This window comes from Chelonia mydas, chromosome 1, assembly GCF_015237465.2.
Source record: "Chelonia mydas isolate rCheMyd1 chromosome 1, rCheMyd1.pri.v2, whole genome shotgun sequence".
Lineage (NCBI taxonomy): Eukaryota > Metazoa > Chordata > Testudines > Cheloniidae > Chelonia > Chelonia mydas.
The window spans coordinates 34,515,951-34,522,942 of NC_057849.1; the positions used below are offsets into that span (position 1 = coordinate 34,515,951).

At 41.5% G+C, this 6,992-nt stretch overlaps 1 pseudogene; it reads left to right on the forward strand.

The window, feature by feature from the left end:
* Window positions 1-359: 359 nt before the first annotated feature.
* LOC102934400 lies at window positions 360-4,432 on the forward strand (annotated as a pseudogene).
* Window positions 4,433-6,992: the final 2,560 nt, after the last annotated feature.

Here is a 6,992-nt window from a genome sequence, read left to right on the forward strand (position 1 = left end):
AGAAAACAGAAAAAGTCAAATCAGGCATTAGCAAAATATTCCTAACTATGAGATCAATCCGGCAATTGAATAATGTACCCAGGGAAGTAATCAAAGCACCAACATCTCTAGACATGTTGGAGAGAAAATGTAACAAGTGGAATATTGTAGAGAGAAATTTGTATTGTACTTTAACATTATTACTTTGTTAGAAGAGCTTATCAATTACTCATTTAATTTTTGCATACCCTTTTAAATATTTTCAACCTAGGAGTGGTGCAAAACTGAATAGGAAGAGCTGGTATTTACTGTTATTTTAGAAAGACTTTGTTTAACTGTGATAAAAACCCAGTGAGTGGATTCTTATGTAGACTTAAAAATACTTGAATGACATCCTGCTGCAGAGCTCCTGGCATCTAGGGCCTTGGGCATGGCTGGCCCCTGCCCTCCAGCCTGCCCATGAACACCGTCGTGCTCTTCATGCCCCAGCAGGAGGCCTACGTGGTGGAGCAAGTGGGCAGATTTCACCGCATCTTGGAGCCTCGTTTGAATTTCTTCATCCCACTGCTGGATCAGATTCAGTACGTGCAGGGCCTCAAGTGCGGGATATCATCAATGTCCCCGAACAGTTAGCCATCACGCTGGATAACGTCACCTTGCAGATAGATGGTATCCTGTGCCTCTGGATCATGGACCCCTATAAGGCCAGTTATGGGGTGGAGGATGCTTAGTATGTAGGGTTACCATCTTTGAAAAGCAAAAAAATAGCACGCATCACCCCACAAAGCAAGCCCGGCACAACCTCAACCCCCAACTACAAGGCAACTCCGCAACCCTCCCTCCCTTCAGCTGACACTTATACTATCTAGAGAGAGACCACATATAGATAAAATTGATAACATCATTTTCTTACTTAAACTGTGGAAAGTGGGAACACTGCAGCACCTTTAGATGGACACAGAAACTTTTAACATTAGATATCCCAGTGTATTGCGATAATAATGCAAATCTTTAGACCCATGTAAAAAAAATTCCAGCAGATTAAATTAGTTTTCTGGCAACTGGCAAACCCATAAAAAACCAGCCAGGCTGGTTAAATACAAGCCAGTTGATGATCCTATGAGTATGCAGTGACCCAGCTGGCCCAGACCACCCTGAGGTCTGAGCTGGGGAAAATCTCCCTGGACAAAGTCTTCTAGGAGCGGCACAGGAGTCCCTCAACACCAGCATTGTGGGTGCCATAAAAACGTAAGAATGGCCATACTGGGTCAGACCAAAGGTCCATCCAGCCCAGTATCCTGTCTGCCGACAGTGGCCAATGCCAGGTGCCCCAGAGGGAGTGAACTGAATAGGTAATGATCAAGTGATCTCTCTCCTGCCATCCATCTCCACCCTCTGACAAACAGAGGCTAGGGACACCATTCCTTACCCATCCTGGCTAATAGCCATTAATGAACTTAACCTCCATGAATTTATCTAGTTCTCGTTTAAACCCTGTTATAGTCCTAGCCCTCACAACTTCCTCAGGAAAGGAGTTCCACAGGTTGACTGTGCGGTCTGTGAAGAAGAACTTCCTTTTATTTGTTTTAAATGTGCTGCCCATTAATTTCATTTGGTGGCCCCTAGTTCTTATATTATGGGAACAAGTAAATAACTTTTCCTTATTCACTTTCTCCACACCACTCATGATTTTATATACCTCTATCATATCCCCCCTTAGTCTCCTTTTTTCCAAGCTGAAAAGTCCTAGCCTCTTTAATCTCTCCTCATATGGGACCTGTTCCAAATCCCGAATCATTTTAGTAGCCCTTCTCTGAACCTTTTCTAATGCCAGTATATCTTTTTTGAGATGAGGAGACCACATCTGTACGCAGTATTCAAGATGTGGGCATACCATGGATTTCTATAAGGGGAATAAGATATTCTCCCTCTTATTCTCTATCCCTTTTTTAATGATTCCTAACATCCTGTTCTCTTTTTTTACTGCTGCTGCGCACTGCGCGGACGTCTTCAGAGAACTATCCACGATGACTCCAAGATCTCTTTCCTGATTAGTTGTAGCTAAATTAGCCCCCATCATATTGTATGTATAGTTGGGGTTATTTTTTCCAATGTGCATTACTTGAAATTTAATGTGGATAAATGTAATTTGCCATTTTGTTGCCCAATCACTTAGTTTTGTTTTGAAGTTCTTCACAGTCTGCTTTGATCTTAACTATCTTGAGCAGTTTAGTATCGTCTGAAACTTTGCCACCTCACTATTTACCCCTTTCTCCAGATCATTTATGAATAAGTTGAATACGATTGGTCCTAGGACTGACCCTTGGGGAACACCATTAGTTACCCCCTCCATTCTGAAAATTTACCATTTATTCCTACCCTTTGTTCCCTGTCTTTTAACCGATTCTCAATCCATGAAAGGATCTTCCCTCTTATCCCATGACAACTTACTTTATGTAAGAGCCTTTGGTGAGAGACCTTGTCAAAGGCTTTCTGGAAATCTAAATACACTATGTCCACTGGATCCCCCTTGTCCACATGTTTGTTGACCCCTTCAAAAACTGTAATAGATTAGTAAGACATGATTTCCCTTTACAGAAACCATGTTGACTTTTGTGCAACAATTTATGTTCTTCTATGTGTCCGATAATTTTTTATTCTTTACTATTGTTTCAACTAATTTGCCCGGTACTGATGTTAGACTTACCGGTCTGTAATTGCAGGGATCACCTCTAGAGCCTTTTTTAAATATTGGCGTTACATTAGCTATCTTCCAGTCACTGGGTACAGAAGATGATTTAAAGGACAGGTTACAAACCATAGTTAATAGTTCTGCAATTTCACATTTTAGTTCTTTCAGAACTCTTGGGTGAATGCCATCTAGTTCCAAGGACTTGTTAGTGTTAAATTTCTGAATTAATTCCAAAACCTCCTCTAGTGACACTTAAATCTGAGGAATTGTCACAGATTGGTCACCTACAAAAAGGTTTGGGAATCTCCCTAACATCCTCAGCTGTGAAGACTGAAGAAAAGAATTCATTTAGTTTCTCAGCAATGACTTTATTGTCTTTAAGTGCTCCTTTTGTATCTCGATCGTCCAAGGGCCCTACTGGTTGTTAAGCAGGTTTCCTGCTTCTGATGTACTTAAAAAAACATTTTGTTATTACCTTTTGAGTTTTTGGCTAGCTGTTCTTCAAACTCCTTTTTGGCTTTTCTTATTACATTTTTACACCTAATTTTTACACCTAATTTACACCTAAATTTATGCTCCTTTCTATTTACCTCACTAGGATTTGACTTCCACTTTTTAAAAGATGCCTTTTTATCTCTCACTGCTTCTTTTACATGGTTGTTAAGCCACGGTGGCTCTTTTTTAGTTCTTTTACTGTGTTTTTTTTAATTTGGGATATACATTTAAGTTGGGCCTTTGTTATGGCATCTTTGAAAAGTGTCCATGCAGCTTGCAGGGATTTCACTCTCGTCACCGTACCTTTTAATTTCTGTTTAACTAACCTCCTCATTTTAGCAGAGTTCCCCTTTCTGAAATTAAATGCCACAGTGTTGGGCTGTTGAGGTGTTCTTCCCACCATAGGAATGTTAAATGTTATTATATTATGGTCACTATTTCCTGTTCTAGTTACCTCTTGGACCAGATCCTGCGCTCCATTCAGGACTAAATCAAGAATTGCCTCTCCCCTTGTGTGTTCCTGTACCAGATGCTCCAAGAAGCAGTCATTTAAAGTATCAAGAAATTTTGTCTCTGCATTTTGTCCTGAGGTGACATGTACCCAGTCAATATGGGAATAATTGAAATCCACCACTATTATTCAGTTCTACATTTTGGTAGCCTCTCTAATCCTCCTTAGCATTTCATGGTCACTATAATTTCATAGTCACCAGGCCTCAGGACTGTTTGGTTATCTGGTGCCTGTGCTATGAGATATAGGACATCCATCTGCCTCCCCAGGGGAAGGAGTCAATGCAGAAGCAGGTGGAGGCAAAGAGATGGAAATGGGCGACAGCGTGGAGTCAGAGGGGACCAGGGAATCTGACGTCAACATGGCAGAGGGGCAGAAGCAGGTCCAGAGCCTGGCCACCGAGAAGGCTGAACAGATCAAGAAGCTGCTGGGGAGGCCAATGCCATGCTGGTCAAGGCCAAGGCCAAAGCAGAAGCTATTTGGCTCCCAGCTGATGCTTTGACACAACAGAATAGCAATGCAGCCGCCTCCCTGGCTGTGGCTGGGCAGTATGTGAGTGCCTTCTCCAAGCTGGCCAAGCACTCCAACACCATCCTACTGTCCCCGGTGTTGGATGGCATCACCAGCATGGGCATGCAGACCATGGGCATTTACAGTGCCCTGACCAAACCACAAGCTGTGAAGAGCCAGAAGTGACCCCACTTGCCCCCACCCACACAGAGCTGTCTAATGCAGACCAGGTGAATTCCAGCTAGCAGAGGAGTTCAGAAGACATGGATCACTGTGAACAAACTGCTGTGGCATGACTTGTCATGGAGCGGGCACCCCTGATTCTGCCATGGGGTGAGCCCTGCAGGGCACCTGCCATGTGGGTTATGACCTGCTGCCCTCCCCAATCAGAGTCTCTCCTCCCTCTTTTGGGTCTTATTTTTATTTGGATTTAATCATATAATAAAGGAGATGGCACCAGAAAAAAAAGTGAAATCAGTATTCCTATTGCAGTCAAACAACAACAATGAAAATACGCCATCAGCTGAGTTTCCATGCTAAACTAATTTCCTCTTGTGTCCTAATTATTTTTAAGTGCCACATTACTCATTAATAATGACCTGTAAAAAATATTCAAGTGGCAATATAATTGTTTGTGTTAGAAACATATATAATATCCCTGTCTCATGATTAAAAACTAGTCAGTTCATTCCCAAATGGTACTTTTCCAGTAAAATTTAAAAGATCAAAGTAGTAGTTATGCACAATCCATCAGATGTATTAACATGAATGTCAAAATCCCCCAGGATGAAAGTTTTATCAGGAGAAACGTACTATGGGAGATAAGAGTTTATGGACTAATTAACAGACAGAATGAAATTCTACTACTATAGTTAAAGCTACAATTTTAGATGACATAGATCTAATGTGACTTTAGATCAGTGGAGCTGGGAAATGTTTGACAAAGTTTGCTCTGTGACTGATAGTTTGAAATTCAGCTGGTAAGAGTTCAACAAGATTTTTCATGTGATGTATTAAAAAAAGTTAAAGGAAAGTATGTTTATGGGTGGAGTTTATGGATATCCTATATGTATTGCAGCAGAACGTCTCTCTTTTCAATCATGGTTTAACTTAATATTTATGTTGTGACTGATTAGGATCCTTAACATTTCATTTTTCAAAACTAGTTGTATCCCATCATCCAATCTTACACACACACACACACACACACACACACACACACACACAGAGTCATTGGTGCTAGCCGTGGCAGGAGAGGTGAGCAAACTCAACTAATTAGAGTCTGTAAGTGTTGCACAAGATATTTCTGACACTTGTTTTTTTTCCTGGGTGTACACAGAAGAAAAAATTCTGCAGTAAGATATTCTGAGATATTTCTGTTTTAGTATTAAGACCTGCACTCTTGGGGTAACTTGTGAGCCCTTTACTCGCATTGATGTATGGGTAGTCCCACTGATATTAATGGGTGACTAACTCCTCACCAAACTGGGTAAAGGGTCCACAGTTTGGCCCATAGTGATGGGCAAAGGGCGGACTCTGTATTGGATGCTACACTATAGTTAGTGGTGAATGACCTCTTGGATTGTTTATCGTGAATCTGTAAATCAGGTAGGTGCCTTTTTGTGTGCAAGTTTATTTTAAAAAATTGATATTCTAACCCATCGGCTTGCTTCTATTAAGCTCTAGCACAGATATAGCTATATGGGCCTGATTCTCCACTAAGTTACACTAGCTAAAGGCTGGTGTCACCCCACTGCCTTCAGTGAAGTTCACAGATTCATACGTTTTAAGGCCACTAGGGACTATTATGAACACCTAGTCTGTCCTCCTGTATAATACAGACCATAGAAACTCACCTCGTAATTCCTTCTGTTTGGGCTATAGCATATTTTTTTATAACGCTATCCAGTCCTGATGCCTCAGTAAGTTGTTCCAATGGCTAATTACTTCACCATTAAATGTGCGTGCCTTATTTCCAGTTTGCATTTGTGCTTTAGATTCCAGCCACTGAATTTTGTTAGCCTTTTTTCTGTTAGATTAAAGACCTGCCCATCTGCTACCAGAAATCTCTTCCCCATGCAGGTACTTGTAGACCATCATCAAATCACTTCTTAACCTTTTCTTGGATAAATTACATAGATTGAGCTTCTTAAGTTTCTCACTATAACATGTTTTCCAGACCGCCAATCATTCTTGTAGCTCTATTCTGAAACCCTTCCAATTTCTCAGCATCCTTTTTGAAATGTAGACACCAAAACTGGACACAGTATTTCAGTAATGGTCTCAACAATGCCATATGCAGAGGTAACACTACCTCCCAACCAATGTTCCCTCTAATTTTTGACAGGCCGTGTGCGCAAAAAATTTCTTCTGTGCAAATTGTTGTGCTTCTGTGCAAATTTTTGTGCGCGCAGAGTTTTGCCACGTGCGCGGGGTTTAGGATTTGTGTGTGCGCGCACACACGCACAGCTTAGAGGGAACAGTGCTCCCAACTCCTACTTGATACTCCCCTGCTTATACATCAAAGGATTGTGTTCTTCCCCTTTGCTGCAGCACAACACTGGGAGCTCATGTTCAGATAGTTATCTACCATTACCCCCACTGAATTCCTGGAAACAGGCCCCCATCTTGTAAATTTGACTTATATTCCTTCTTCTTAGATGTATGTTATTTGAGTGTCATTAGTGTGATGCAGTGGGGCTCCAGGCTCACCTTCTCTTGAGACAAAGACTGGCAAGAAAAAGCCATACTAACTGGACTCTGTGTGGGAGAAGTATGCATGGGCGGTTGCTTACCTGTATCTGC